This window comes from Cervus elaphus, chromosome 32 (genome assembly GCF_910594005.1).
Source record: "Cervus elaphus chromosome 32, mCerEla1.1, whole genome shotgun sequence".
Lineage (NCBI taxonomy): Eukaryota > Metazoa > Chordata > Mammalia > Artiodactyla > Cervidae > Cervus > Cervus elaphus.
The window spans coordinates 31,863,340-31,879,364 of NC_057846.1; the positions used below are offsets into that span (position 1 = coordinate 31,863,340).

At 44.2% G+C, this 16,025-nt stretch overlaps 1 long non-coding RNA gene across 2 annotated transcripts in view; it reads left to right on the forward strand.

Annotated features, from left to right (window-relative positions):
- Positions 1 to 909: 909 nt before the first annotated feature.
- LOC122688096 overlaps positions 910 to 16,025 on the forward strand; it is a 187,215-nt gene continuing 172,099 nt past the window's right edge. For both annotated transcript variants that reach the window (XR_006339329.1, XR_006339330.1), the window contains exons 1-3: positions 910 to 987; positions 6,042 to 6,309; positions 7,927 to 8,044. This is a non-coding gene — a long non-coding RNA (uncharacterized LOC122688096). The remainder of the gene's footprint in view (positions 988 to 6,041; positions 6,310 to 7,926; positions 8,045 to 16,025) is intronic.

Here is a 16,025-nt window from a genome sequence, read left to right on the forward strand (position 1 = left end):
AATAATTACTGAGTGGTATGGCGCCGCAAAGGCTTTAGGAGTCACTTGTACGGAAGGAAGATGGCCCTTTTCAAGGTATAGGAATCCATGAACACAGTTAAGATATAAAACTTGATAACAAGAATAGATCACACAAAATAATCATCAAAGAAGTAAAGACTATTGATAGAAGGGATAGAAAGGATAAACCATGTCACCCCAACATAGGAGGAAGAGAAAAGAAAAATGAAAAGGAACAAAGTATTGTTATTTCTCAGGAGCTTTTAACTGTCTCTGCCATGTTTGATCTACTTGTTTTTTATAATCTCCTTGGTGGTGTGACTCCAGTTAACCACAAATGGTAATCATGTAAGTGTTTGCCCTCACAGAGAACCATGATTTCTTGCAGAGGGCTGTGAGCTGCTGACAGAATTTATCTGAACCATCTCTGTTTTCTTCATAGAAAAAATAGTATTTGGCCTTGACCCAAACATCCTCTCTGCTGCTTGATTTGAGACTTGAAAAGCAGAGTTAACTGCACTTCCCTGATACTCTTGAGGTGCAGGAAAACCCATTAAATTGTTTTCTTTGAAAAGGTATTTTAAAACTTGATGTGTTGAATTCCCTTCTGAAAAGGGAAAAACTAGTCAGGGAATTGGCTACCCTGCTGTAATGGGTGAGGAATCCTCTGTGGGCTTGTAAAGAGGCCTAAAGCTTTGGTCTTTTCCTTCCTAGCCTCCAAGAGGGTATAGAATTTTATGTACAACCCCCAAATTGCCTGAAAATCAGAGTGGCCACTTCCACTCAGATCCCACAGTCAGCGTTTGTCTCTTGGAGGCAGAAACACAGGCATCAATGCACAAAGAACAAATGCCCTTGTTGGCACCAGGCATTTGCAGAGAATCTGGGCTGGATAAAGGGGAGGGGAAGATTTTCTGTCTCTCATGGTACCACAGAGAGTCGGCGTGCATGCTTGGGCCAGCGTGGAGACAGGATGCGTGTAACTCGGTGAGTTTATTCTCTGCTAGGTGTTGAAGGTTGCAGAAATGAATAAAACAACTTCCCTTCTAGGAATAATTCGCACACAGTATAGAGCTCAGTAATTTGCCTAAAATTTTATGCCAAATTATATGTGCTTTTGGATATAAGCAGTTGTTTTTCCTGGGGAGGTAACTTCATAGATTGCAAAAAGGTCTGTGACTCCTCAAAATGTTAAGAATGATTGTTCTACACAAATGTTTTTTCTTGAGCATCTTTTCATCAAAAGGGATGTTAGTGCTTAGAATTAGGTAGAAGCATTCAGGGCACACAGAGGAACACATATAGAGTTGGCAGCACCTTTTCGGAGATCATGCCTTTCTAATTCCTACTCTGCTGCTGAGGGGCCTGATAAAACACTTCTAGGAAGCTGGAGCTAAAAGTGTTGGTTGATGGCAGTAGTGGTGGGAGATTCTATTTTTTAAGGACTTCTAGGCTTTTATATATATTTTTTAGACTCACATGGATGATGAAAAGATTTCTCATCAAAATAAAAATTTGCTAGATCTCAGCATAAGCACTTTGAGTATAAGGAGAAGCGTTCATTATAATATTTTTTAAACTTTTCTTTTCCTATATATCTTCAAGGAGTTCAAATCTACAATAAGAATAATGTGTGTGGCAGGGTGTTGATTAGTGAGAAGCTATCATTTTAGTGGTTAAGGGCACAGACTCAGGAGCCAGACTGCCTGGGTTCAAGTCCCAGCTCCTCCAAGTTGTCATTCAAAGTGAAAGTGTTAGTTGCTCAGTCGTGTCTGACTCTTTGCAACCCATGGACTGTAGCCCACCAGGCTCCTCTGTCCACGGAATTTCCCAGGCAAGAATACTGGAGTGGGTTGCCATTTCCTACTCCAGGGGATTTTTCAAACCCAGGGATCAAACCTCAGTCCCCTGCTTTTCGGGCAGATTCTTTACTGAGTCACCTGGGAAGCCCAACTTGTCGCTACTTAACATTAATTTCCTCATCTGTAAACTGGGAATAATAGTATCTGCTTCACTGAGTGGCAGTGATTTGATGAGCTAACGTATATAAAGGCTTTAGAGCAGTGCCTGACTGACTGTAAATGCTACCTTAGTGTTTGCTCACACTCTTAATGACACCCACCCCAATCCCCCTAGACCCTACCCCTGTTCTCCATTCAGTAACTAGATGCTGGTAGGTGATCACTGTCATAGGGAAATGATGTGAAAGGAAAGAAGAAAAATTCTCCTTGTGAGTTTCAAAAGAACAGGCTTTGAGGAAATGGAAACAGGACAAAGGTAATAGACTGTGGACTCAGGCGAGTAGTTGGAAGTGTTCTCTCCTCCACCTCCCCACACACTGGCTAGAAAAGGATGCTGCAGATTGGAGGGAGAGTGAATTGAAATGAGGGTTATGAGAGCTTAGATGCTGGTAGATCCCTAAAAAAGGAGGCCTTGAACTCTGGTACCATGTCAGGTGTGAGGGATCCCGGAACCTAAAACCAACCCCACAGGAAGAGAACAACAGAGTGAACTGTGTCATATTTCTTTAAGGTTCTGGGGAAGTAACAATGACTCTATAGTGGGACTTGGCAGATGTGACCTTGTTACTGAGCCCAGTTCATTCTGCACACTGCCCAACAGACCAATAAATTAAAAGTCAAGTTGTTAGAACAAGGAATAACCATTTTCATGGGAAAGCTAGCAGACCAAGAAGATGGCAGGCTAGCATCTCAGAGAACCATTTAACTCTCTGTCCCAAATTGGGATCCTTTTATAGAGAAGAGGAGGGGGAGGAGCTCAATATAGCATTGACCAATGGCTGACTAACGTCACTGGTTGACAGTTGCTCTCTAACAGTCACTTGCCTGGGGGAGGGGCCCACTGAGGCACCAACCAATAGGTGAGCAGGACCACTAACGGTTGCTGGTTGACAGTTATTCCCTAATCGGCTGCTGGCTTGTGGGAGGGGCCTTCTAACTAGGACTGCTACAGCTGAAGCCTTCCCTTGCTGCTATTACAGCCTCCCAGAGTTCTCCAGGCCCCATTACAACCTCAGCACGGTTTCTTGGTCTCCAACCATGGCAGAAAGGACAGGAATGAGGAAGCCTCAGCGACCACGGGGGGCAGACTGTATTAGATGAGATGGGGCTTCCCAACAGGAACCAGGATGAAAAGAAGACGCTGAGGATGAAGACCAGGTCTGCCCTCACCTGGACACCACCTTAACCCTCCCAGGTGCTCAGATGCTACGCTAGAGAAAAGGGAAAGGAAGGGAGACTGACCTCGCATTCTTAGGGAAAAAATGGGACTTGAAATAGAAATTAAATCGAGTTGTGAAAAGTTCAAGGTACCTTTTCTGCACATTTGTATTTTCAGACATAGATTCATACCTGCTGTACCTAGTTCCTTCCTGACTCAGTTATTGCCCTTATTCAGGGAAAGTGAACTAAGTTTTGGCTCGAAAGTTTCGGCTCACAGCTGGCAATACCTGAGTCACCAGGGTGCGTCTCCACTGCCTGTCAAGGTTGCATAATGATGACAAGAACTAAGAACTTGGGAGCAGCGCACCCTCTGAGATGACGATCACAGCACGTCAGGCTGGAGGTGGGGGTATCTGAGAAGCGGGCGCTGGGAGCTCTCCATGGAGAGGGATGGGAAGCGGAGCATGGCTCAGAAGGCAGGACCTCTGTTGAAGACAGGGACTGTGGGAACGTCCGTTCTTGTAAGATGGGAGCCCTGCGATCCTAGCTTCCTGTTCTGTTCTAGCCAGGATTCTCTGCACAAGCATTAATACGTGTCTACTGTATTCCAGGCATCATGCAGGGAGCATTCCTGGGTGAATGGGACAGAGTCTCTGCCTCCAGAATGTCTTCTGTAATAGGGGCGGGGTAGGTACATAGCTGATGGCGAGCCTCTATTAGTGTTCCAGTTCAGCCATTGGTCCCCCTGGCAGTGGACCCCTCCCCCAAGCAAGCAACCGTTAGTGAGAGACCGTTAGTGAGAGACCATTAGGAAGCAACTGTCAGTGAGCAACCGTTAACCATCCTGCCTAGCCATTGGTCAGCAGTGGGACCCTCGCCTAAGTTAGCGACCTTTGGGAGCTGCTGTCAAGAAGCAACCCTTAGGAGTCATGCTTCAGCCACTGGTTGGCATCGCACTGGGCCACTACCCCTCTTCCTCTGTATAAAAGGAACTGAATTTTGGACTGAGGGAAGATGGGTTTTTGAGACACTAGTCTGCTGTCTTATGGGTCTGCTAGCTTTCCCCTCGCCCCAACAACTCCTCTCCTGATTTACTGGCCTGTTATGCAATGAGCAGAAGGATTTTGGGCTGGGTAACACATTTCCCGCTCACAAAGAGATCCTTCCCGTATTAAGTAGTAGACCGAAGATAAGATGGGAATACAAGGGGAGGAGAGTTCCTCTGATAAGAGAGCTCCAGATGAATTCCTAGCAAGCAGGGCTCCTACACTGGGTCTTGGGAGGATAAATGGGTGTTCATGCAGGAGATAGGGATGCTGGGGACACAGGCTGAGCACAGATGTGCAGGTAAAGAGCAGCAGAGGTCACAAAGCAGAAAGCTCTGCAGCAGCTCTGGGCTGTATGGAGACAAGAGTTGGGAGATGGAAGTTTGGGTCAAGTCACAGACAGCCTTGGATGCTATGATCAGGAATTTAGCCTTCATTCTGGAGCCCATGAGTAGCCGCTAACAGGTTTCTAGGTAGATAGTCCAATAACCAGGTTTATATTTCACAAAGATGCGTCTGGCAGCATTTGGAGGGCAAATGGGAAAGGACTCAAGGGGTGGTCAGAATGTTAATGAAGATTGTCTGGAGGCCCTCATTCACTAACCAGTTCCAGCAAGTCCCCAGATTGAATCACAGACTCCATAGACTCATCCATCAAGTCTTGCTTGTAAAGAGAAGGTCCAAAGGAGGTTTCTGACTAAATGGAAACAGTAGAGGATCGGACATAGGAGAGCTGAGGGCTGGTACTTAGGCCGGTTTCTAATGAGTTAGAAGAGCAGCAGACGACTCTGCCTATACCCATCCTGGCAACCTCAAGTTCCAGATTTCTCCACTTCCCTGACCTTACAACCAGATGGAGTTTCCAGCACCAGCCCCTCTCGCCATCCTGTCCAGCTGCACTGGACTCAGGGTAGTGATGCTATTCTTGGAATGAGGAAGCAGGCCATCCTGCCAGTGATTGCACTAGTCCCTCAGTCCAATGGGGTCAGCAAGTGTTGCCATACCTTTCACAGCTCTCACTTCAGCCCAAAGCAGGGTATGACGCTTCCATCAGCCTTGGAACTTCCATCAGACTCGTACTTTGTCAAAACTGCATTTTCATAATTACCATTGTGTCCAGGACTTCCAGGGATTGCAATAACTCCATATCGCCTCTTGCTAAATCATTTGGCTGCATTTCAGAAATAGTGTTCTCAGTTCCGACTGGCTTCAGTCTGCCGCTCCCAATTCATTATTCATGCCTGTGGCTCAGATTTTCACATCCTCATAGCCACCGGTGGCCCAGCAATCTTGGCTGGGAAATGGGGAAGTGGGAAAGGAGGGCCAGAGCATACAAAGTAGGGTGAATGGGAAATGACTAAAAAAAACACATTATGTGGAGGGTTGGGGTGGGGGGCTGCACAAGGCAGTGGGCAGATCTTTAGAGGATGGGAAGCGGGGATGGATGGGTTAAATGGGAGCCAGTGGGAAAGAAAACTCTGAGAGGCAAGAGAACAGAACAGAGAGAAGTGAGGGGCTGTCCTGGAAAAGGAAATTATGTGACTTGATTGCAAGATCAAAATGCAGCTCTTGCTACTGATTAAATTAGTTTATCTCTGCAGCACAGTGCTGGGCAGCAAAAGAGATGTCGTAGCTGGAGGTGAACAGGGAAATGAGCTCGCCATGCAGAGTTCCCTGCAGCTTCAGTGCTGTCCTGCAGTTTTCCTAGGAACCACAATGATGCCCCTTAAACAATGGATCCTTCCCCTCCTCCCTCCAACTCCTCACTCTTTAGGTTGGTTAGTAAAACTAATGACATTGACTGTTTTCACAGATCCTCAAGGAGCTCTGGCCCTGGTGTCTTATAAATATGGAAAGTTCCATTGGACAGAGAACGACTGGGCAGTGTGGCCTGCTGAGGAGAGAGAGCTGACCCAACAGACACTTGATCTGACCGGAGCAAGTCCTGTAGAGCCTGCACTGGAGAGACTTTGGCGATCACCCAGCCACCACCCTGGCTGTGCCTAGATGCACCTGGGAGCTTAAAAGAAAATAATCATGTCTGGGTTCCATCCTTGAAGGTTTAATTCAAGTTGTCTGGGGTAAGGCCCTTTATCATTATTAAAAACAAGAAAATCAAATGAGGCTACTGTGTGGCCAGAGTGGAAGATCCCTGACTTAGTTCAAGCTTTTCATTTTATAGATAAAAAACGGAGGCTCCTGAAGGCAATGTCAGGTACCCTGCTTTTTCACAGTTAAGGTGTCATGGTTCTCCTGGCCTCCTAGGTCAGTGCTGGCTCTGCCAGTCTAGAGGCCTCTCAGCACGAGCACCTTTCTGGGGACTCCCGAGCCTTCCAATGAAGAGGTGACTGAGTACTTACTCCCTAACATGTCCATCTGGGGCTTAGCACCCTCTAGAGAGGTTCCTTCCAGCCTGCTGAATATCTTATAAGCATCTGAAGACTGATTCAACACAGCAAATAACTCTTGTGCAGGAACACATTGAATGTCCCCTGTCCCATCCCAGCATGCACGTGCACACGCACACACACACACACACACACACACACACTTGTGTGCAAGCACACACAGACTTAGCCTTTCCTCATTTCTGTTTGAAAGCAGGTGACCTTTTTTCTGAATTGCAGTCACTGCTAACAATAAAAAAAACATGGGGGAAAAAGGTGAACAAAGGGAGTTCTGCTGATGTTCCATTCCAGAAGCATTTTGTTTGATCCTGGATGGAGGGGGGCGTTTCTTAGACACCTTGGGACTTCATACACATTTGACTGAACAAGAGGTGCTGGGGATGGTAAAAGTGGACACTGAGGTGGAAAAATCAGACTTTTGCATGTCTCTCTTTACAGGAAAAACCCAGTTTATCAACAGTTCGTGGAATTTCAAATACAGAGCACACTGTATGGTTTTTTAAACACCAATGCCAAATGTTTTTTTCCTTTTTCTTTTTCTTTTTTTATTTAAATAAAAACAATAGCTCTGCTGCTCCCTAATAGTTAGGACAAATATCCTCTGGTAGATTACAAATAAGAGAAATCAATTTGATTTCATACAAGACTGCATTTCATTTTAGAAGATCTTGTGGTCACATTTAAGTGCAAGAGGAAGAGATAACAGATGAAATAGCTTCATGTAGAAACAGAACATTCTTGAACATTTGTTCTAATTCATTCCCAAGTCCAACTGAGCATGATGCAGAATAATGGCTTTCACAACAATGACTCAGACAATCCCCTCCCCCTGCTTCCAAGAATGCTTCCAGTTACATCCAAAACCTTAGATGATGGGGAATGAAAATAGCATTTTATTACACACCTGTCATTGGTTCTTGGGAGAAATATCTTCCCCGAATGTTGCAGTGGGAGGCTTAATTTATACACATCACAAATTCATATTCATGTGTGCTCCATTTAGGCTTTATTATGTTTACAAATCTTCTGATGTATGAGAAATCAATAATCCGAGGAATTGTAGGTGTAGAAATAGAAGAAAAATAGAGTTTACCGTGCATGACAGTAAGTGCCAGCCCATAAATGCAGTGTTTGGGGTTTGAAACAATGATGAATGTCAAGTTACCTCAGGATAAATTTTCCAACTATTTATCTTAAAAAGTTAAATTACAGATACATTGTGGAGATTCTTCTGTAAGAAGTCATCAATTTCAGTGGTCAATTTCAATACTCTTTCTGGAAATTTTTCAGGTAGAACTCTTTGTGAAGTTCTTTGAGAAAGAACAGCAAAATGTCACCCATGACCACAGACCTCCCTGGGGCCTCAAAGTCAGTGCAAGAGATGAAACAGCACCTGCAGGCTGAACAGGTAACATTATACAAAGGCATGCCATTCTGTCTCATCATTATACTTTTTATCTTACAACCACTATTATTTAGAAGTTTGAGAGTTTTTTTTTTAAGATATTCTATGCTTTCAGAGGCTAGGAACTCTTGGCATACATTTTTGATCTCTGATGACCCTTTATTTATGTTTTTAGTGTATTGTTAAAACTGTCTTTTGAGGAATGTCATGGTTTTCTTCTGTACATTTTCTTCTGTACATAGGCGAGACGTCTATTCAGATACAATTCCTGATGGGTTTCTCAGTTTTCAAAAGGTGATAAAAAGACCCATGAACTTGAAGCAGGGGGAGGGGATTGTCTGAGTGGGTCTAGAACCACAGCAGGTGGGAAAACATGCAGGGTTAGACTTCAAGGCAAGAAATGGAAATGCAGAAACTGTGGTTCATCAGACTTCCTCCTACTTAAATCACTCAAGCTAAGGGGCTGGTGGATGGTCCAAACCCTGCAGTTACTCTACTTCATGGTTCTAGACCCAGTGATTGTTTCAGCAGGTGGATACGTGACCCAAGCTGGCTCAATTTAGAGCTTGTCTATGGATTTTCTAAATTTGAAGTGGAGAGCATGTTCTCTCTTTCTTCTTGCCTCACAGGCTCTGAAGTGCCTAGAATTGTGCCTGATACAGGTTAAGTGTCTCTTCTCATTATTGTTAACAGGGTGTGCCTTTGGGGCTGCTAGTAGCCATGGCCCCCTCCACATGAAGGAACCTGGAAAAATGAGGGCAAACAAAACAAAAGCTGAGGTGAAAGGTGGAGAGAGAAATCTGATACAATTCGCACAAATCCATCCTTGTTTATGGTTTGGTTCCATGAGCTAATACATTTCTTTTTCTTGTTTAATTTGAGTTGGGATTCTGCCATTTGTAATAAAAAAAGTTCTGATGATGAACGCAACTTGGTGTTATTTAGCAGACGCTTGGAAGTTTGGACTAGAAAAAAAGTGAGGATTGATGCAGGCGTTTCTAGTAGTATGGACTCAGGGACTAAGACAGAAAATGCAGGCAGACAGGTTTGAGGGATGGTCATGAACTTAATTTTGGATGTATTAGGTTTGAAGATCTTTGAATTTTGCCACGTGGAGCTGCTCATTAGGTGTTTGGAAATAAGGATAGAAAGCTCAGGAGAGAGTTCAGAGGTGGGTCAGAATGGAGCTGAAACTGGAGCCCATGACCCTGAATGGGTCCAGTGAGTGAGTGAGTGAAGTTGCTCAGTTGTGTCTGACTCTTTGTGACCCCCTGGACTGTAGCCCACCATGCTCCTCCATCTATGGGATTTTGCAGGCAAGAATACTGGAGTGGGTTGCCATTTCCTTCTCCAGAGGATCTTCCCAACCCAGGGATTGAACCTGGGTCTCCCACATTGTAGGCAGATGCTTAACTGTCTGAGCCACCAGGGAAGAACGAGTAGGTCCAGAGCAAGACTGAAAGAGGCAGGCACGGGAGAAGGAACAGACAATGGGAGGTGATGTGGTCCAGTGAGAGGACAGGAGAGATGTCAAAGAGGATAATTCTAACAACACCCTCACATGATGCCAAGAGGCTTGGATGGATGAAAACTCAGAAGAGGCATCACAGGCTATAGGGAACTTATTGGTACCACTTGAGAGAAATTTCAGTTTAGTAGGAGCACAGGATTGAGAAATGGGTGGGATAAATGGGTGGGGGAGGTCAGAAGAGGGAAAGGTATGGGAATTCCATAGTTTTAGTGTAGTCAGATCACCCCCGTTTTTCTTAAGAGTAATTGTGATTTAAACACATTTACAGGCTGGGAGGGATTGGGGGCAGGAGGAGAAGGGGACAACAGAGGATGGGATGGCTGGATGGCATCACTGACTCGATGGGCATGAGTTTGAGTAAACTCCGGGAGTTGGTGATGGACAGGGAGGCCTGGCATGCTGCGATTCATGGGTTCGCAAGGAATCGGACATGACTGAGCGACTGAACTGAACTGAACTGAACAGGTTGAAGAGAAATCAAAGGGCAGAAAAAATACATCAGATGGGTACAGATGGAAAAAGCACATTAAAAGAAGAAAGGGTAGAGGGTAAAAGAAGAAGTCTCAGAAAAAACTGGATTTCTTTATTTAAGACAGCAGGGCAAGAGAAAAAGACCACAATGAGCTTGGAAGAATTTAAGGTAGGAGGTAAATGCTAGGTAGAACTCCATCCCAGGATGTTGAAGCCAGCAAGGTAATGTGCTACTTGACTGGTGGGTGAAGTCACTTCAGTGTGGACAGAATTTAGAACCACTATAAGAAATTAATTGAGTTTACTATAATTATTTTAGGGTATCACTGAGATTAGGGAGAATAATTTGGCAGTGTACTGTATTCAGTCAATTTCCACTAGCAGCCCAAGATAAGGAATGGCAAAAACCAAAGATGCATTTGCCTGGTTCAATGGAAAGTCAAGGAACAAGGAAATCTAGGATACCAGGGAGCCTTACTTAGTGAAGAGAGCAGGTTTGTCTCACTTACTAGCTTACTGACAGGGACTTGTCTTACTGTGTATGCCGTGCAGCACAGTATCCGGCACCTAAGGGAGATGCAATAAAGATTTATGCTATTGAATAAAAAGGCACTCATTAACTTTTATGCTGCACTCTTTCATCTAGTTTCAGCTCTGAAACACAGGAATCACCTTCCTTTCTTCTCCACATTTGTTCTGGCAGTTTGATTAGAAAGAACAAGATGTTTTTGGAATCATCCCTGTGGAGAGAGAGGGTGGTGATGGGGCCATGAGAAAAATGGGAAGTAGAAATTTGAGAAAAATAAGTGAATGTATTTGCATTCCTATTGTGAGGAAGGAACTGGGTGTGATTGTGTATGTTCCAAGCACAAGTACTGATGGTTTGAGATGAGGTGGTACATGAGTCACACAGAAGAGGAGGTTTTGTAAAGAAATTGATGAGCAAGGAGATCTGGGCAGGATACAGGGTGACCAACTGTCCCAATTGCCCAGGATGAAACATGACCCTGAGAGTTTTTATACTAAAATGGGAAAGTTCCAGAGTGATAGGGATATTTGGTCGGCCTATTGTGTGCAGAGAAACATGAAAAAAATATATTAAATATCCATTTCTCTTTAAAATAGAATAGTTTCAGAATTCCTGGAGTGGTCACCCTAGGGAACCCCCCGAGAAGGAACATTTGATTTGTATTGGCAGACTAAAGAGTGTTAACTCCATGAACTGAACACGTTTCTAAATTGGGCTTCCTGAAGATTTCTAAAACTTCCAAGTAATTGATCTGAAGCTAAAAGTGTAAGCCCAGGCTTTATGATGACATCTTAGATAAACTGTCTTATTGCCTCATTTTAAAACATAGTATTTTTTATTAGAACCTGAAAGTGTCATTTAAGGTTACTCACCAGCTTTCTTGCAGTACAGTTTGCAGGATACTGGGGGAAAGAATAGATTCTTTTTTCCTCTCCACCCTCGCCTAGCTGAAGAAACACCATGCTGTCTCCAATGTTAAGTAGCAGGTGAGATGCTTGCATGTTTCAAAGGCCAAACAAAACATAAACCAGATGGGACCTGCTTTGGTGCTGATCTGAACCAAAAGCTGAATAAAATGAATAAACACACCAAGAATACTCTAGACAATTCCCAACAGAGAAGAAACACACATATGACAAAAACATAATTGTCTTTAATTCGCAAATTGATTTTGGATACTAAGAACCTGGAATGAATGGGGCTTTTTCTTGGGTCTTACCTTTAGTCAGTGATTTCAGCAACGTTAACAACTGTATGGCGGTAGCAGTAGATGAATGGGTATGAGGGACAAGTGTGTTCAGAACTTCTCTTGAGGTAGCAGAACCTACAGAGGACAATTGAGGAAGTAGTTGTGGGAAAAACAACACAAAAGCTTTGAACAAAGGAAAATGTAGAAACTCCCAGCATTCCAAGTTGATTGATACTCTCATGCACAAATGCTATGAATGACTTACTGCTTCATTCAAATTCTTGCTCCAAATCAGTGGGTCTCAGGCTTGGCTGCACGTTGAAATTACCTGGGGATCCTTAAAATACCTGATCCCTGGGTCCAGTCCTAGAGATTCTGATTTAAATGCTCTGAGTTGTAGGCTTGGCACTGGACTACATCTGTGTAACCAAGATTGATAGCCACTATGCAATCACAATGGTGTGATCACTCACCTAGAGCCAGACATCCTGGAATGTGAAGTCAAGTGGGCCTTAGAAAGCATCACTATGAACAAAGCTAGTGGATGTGATGGAATTCTAGTTAAGCTATTTCAAATCCTGAAAGATAATGCTGTGAAAGTGCTGCACTCAATATGCCAGCAAATTTGGAAAACTCAGCAGTGGCCACAGGACTGGGAGAGGTCAGTTTTCATTCCAATCCCTAAGAAAGGCAATCCAAAAGAATGCTCAAACTACCGCACAATTGCACTCACCTCACACGATAGTAAAGTAATGCTCAAAATTCTCCAAGGCAGACTTCAGCAATACGTGAACTGTGAAGTTCCAGATGTTCAAGCTGGTTTTAGAAAAGGCAGAGGAACCAGAGATCAAATTGCCAATATTCGCTGGATCATCGAAAAAGTGAGAGAGTTCCAGAAAACCATCTATTTCTGCTTTATTGACTACGCCAAAGCCTTCGACTGTGTGGATCATAATAAACTGTGGAAAATTCTGAAAGAGATGGGAATACCAGACCACCTGATCTGCCTCTTGAGAAACCTGTATGCAGGTCAGGAAGCAACAGTTAGAACTGGACATGGAACAACAGACTGGTTCCAAATAGGAAAAGGAGTACGTCAAGGCTGTATATTGTCACCCCGCTTATTTAGCTTATATGCAGAGTACATCATGAGAAATGCTGGGCTGGAAGAAGCATAAGCTGGAATCAAGATTGCCGGAAGAAATATCAATAACCTCAGATATGCAGATGACACCACCCTTATGGCAGAAAGTGAAGAGGAACTAAAAAGCCTCTTGATGAAAGTGAAAGAGGAGAGTGAAAAAGTTGGCTTAAAGCTTAACATTCAGAAAACTAAGATCATGGCATCTGGTCCCATCACCTCATGGGAAATAGATGGGGAGACAGTGGAAATAGTGGCTGACTTTATTTTTCTGGGCTCCAAAATCACTGCAGATGGTGATTGCAGCCATGAAATTAAAAGACACTTACTTCTTGGAAGGAAAGTTATGAACAACCTAGACAGCATATTGAAAAGCAGAGACATTACTTTGCCAACAAAGGTCCATCTGGTCAAGGCTATGGTTTTCCCAGTGGTCGTGTATGGATGTGAGAGTTGGACTATGAAGAAAACTGAGTGCCGAAAAATTGATGCTTTTGAACTGTGGTGTTGGAGAAGACTCTTGAGAGTCCCTTGGACTGCTAGGAGATCCAACCAGTCCATCCTAAAGGAGATCAGTCCTGGGTGTTCATTGGAAGGACTGATGCTGAAGCTGAAACTCCAGTACTTTGGCCACCTCATGCAAAGAGTTGACTTATTGGAAAAGACCCTGATGCTGGGAGGGATTGGGGGCAGGAGGAGAAGGGGACGACAGAGGATGAGATGGCTGGATGGTATCACTGACTTGATGGGCATGAGTTTGAGTAAACTCCTGGAGTTGGTGATGGACAGGGAGGCCTGGAGTGCTGTGATTCATGGGGTCGCAAAGAGTCAGACATGACTGAGCGACTGAACTGAACTGAACTGATGCCGTCAATCAGGAAATCAGGAGAAAAGGCCCAAGCCAGTAGTTTCCAAATTGTACATGCCTAAGAATAGCCTGGAGGGATTGGTAAAATCTCCTGGAGCCCATCTTCAGAGGATTCAGTAGGTCAGAGTAGGGCCTGGAGATACACATTTCTAACAAGTTCCCCAGGGTTGCTGCTGCTTCTGGGTCAACGATCACACTGTGAGGACCGCTGGCCTGAGTGGATCTTCTGTTATCATGTCTGGAGACAATTAACCATTCATAATTCCTTGCGGTACCCCTGTGAGTTCTGTGGACCCTCATTTCAGTGTGTTTAGAGGGCACATCTGAATTGATTTGCCCCATTCCCTCCAGCCAATGGGAGGAAGCCCCTCCCTTTTCAAGCCTGGAAGTGTAAGGGCTTTGTTCTTTGCTGATCTTGTTGATTTGAGGGGATGCCATATAATTATCATCATGGGTGTCTGGTAATCCTAGGGAACACAGTGTCCTGGGCATTTGCCAGCCAGCTCCATGGAGTCATTCCGATCTAATGGCACCCCAACTAGCCAGGCAGTCCTCCTTCTGTGCACCCCTCCATTCTACCTTGGAACCCCCACTCTGTGCCTGCCCTCATCCAATAAGCAGGACCCACAGTGCATTTGGAACCCTGGCCCATTGTGCCCAGAGAACCATGGTGGACCAAAGAATAGTATGAGATCATAGGTACTGTTTGTGGGGGGCACTTGTTCTGCCAAAAACTGCTTGCACTTCATACACATCCCTTAACTTAACCTTCATGTCAACCTTGAAAAACAAGAATTATTATGACCATTTTATAGATGAGGAAACTGAGGCTCAAAGAGTATGACTTGCCCAAAGCCTTAGGGCCGTTGAAGGAGAGATGAGATGTATGGTTGGTCTGGCTCCAAAGCCCGTGCTTTCCCCCTACTCTTCTGCCTGCCCGGCACAGGGAGACTAGGGTGACAGAAAGAGCAGGGCCCTGGCCGGTAAATGGTCTGGCCTCCACTCCCAGGTGCTGCTAAGCAGCCGGGCAGCCTTGGGCAGGTTGTAGCCCCACCCCCAGTGCCTCTGTCCTCAGATCCTTATCTGTGAAATAAGGGGTTTAACCAGATGGCTACTGTTCCTCCCACTCTTACTTTCTAACCTTGTCTCTGAGACTAATGGAATTGTGCATCCTTTCCTGGGGCTCTGCCCTGCTTGACGACCACATCGTATATTCAGCAGATCTGTTTCTAGAGAGAGCACCTTCTAAAGGTCCAGGTTGAATTACTGCGGCACCACTCAGCCAAGGTAGTGGGAGGTATGTCAATCTGTCCGAGAGCCCCCGATGACAGTTTATAACCCACTCACTGAATGTCCCATCTACTCTCTGGTGACACTTGGCATTCAGTTATCTGAGTTGGTACTAGATTGAAAGCTGGTAACCTAAAACCTGAGGGAGAGGAGGACAGGAATCAGACACACTCCATTGTGTGTCCCCTTGCCTGTTGGCCCTGGAGTGGTGGCCCTCCTCACCCACAGGAGGCCAGGCAGGTGCACGCTGGGCTCCACTTTCTGTAGCCCTTCTTCCAGGGCCTGCAAAGGCAAGCGTGTGGAAGGATATTGGTCTTACAGTTTTTTATTATGATATTATTAATTGCTACTAATATTACGGCTATTGCTACTAATAATCCATAGAATGATGTGCTACTTTCCTCCTGGAAAATGAAATGTGACCTAAAATTAGGAACCCTAAATTATTCATTCATATATTTTTATTAAAGTATAGTTGATTTACAGTGTTGTGTTAATTACTGCTGTATAGCAAAGTGATTCAGTTATACATATATATGCATCTTTTTTCTAATATATTCTGTTCCATTATGGTTTGTCACAGGATATTGAATATAGTTTCCTATGCTATACAGGAATACCTTGTTGTTTATCTTTTCTACTTATAGAAGCTTATATCTGCTAACCCCAATCTCCTACTCCATCCCTCCCCTAACCTCCTGCATCTTGACAACCATAGTCTGTTCTCTGTATCTGTCAGTCTATTTTTGTTTCATAGATAAGTTCATTTGTATCATATTTTAGATTTCACATATAAGTGATATCATATGGTATTTGTATTTTTCTTTCTTACTTTCTTCACTTAATATGATAATCTCTAGTTGCATCCATGTTGCTGAAAAGAGCATTATTTTGTTCTTTCTATGGCCGAGTAGTGTTCTGTTATATATATGTGTTACACACCCTCTTTATCAATTCATCTGTCA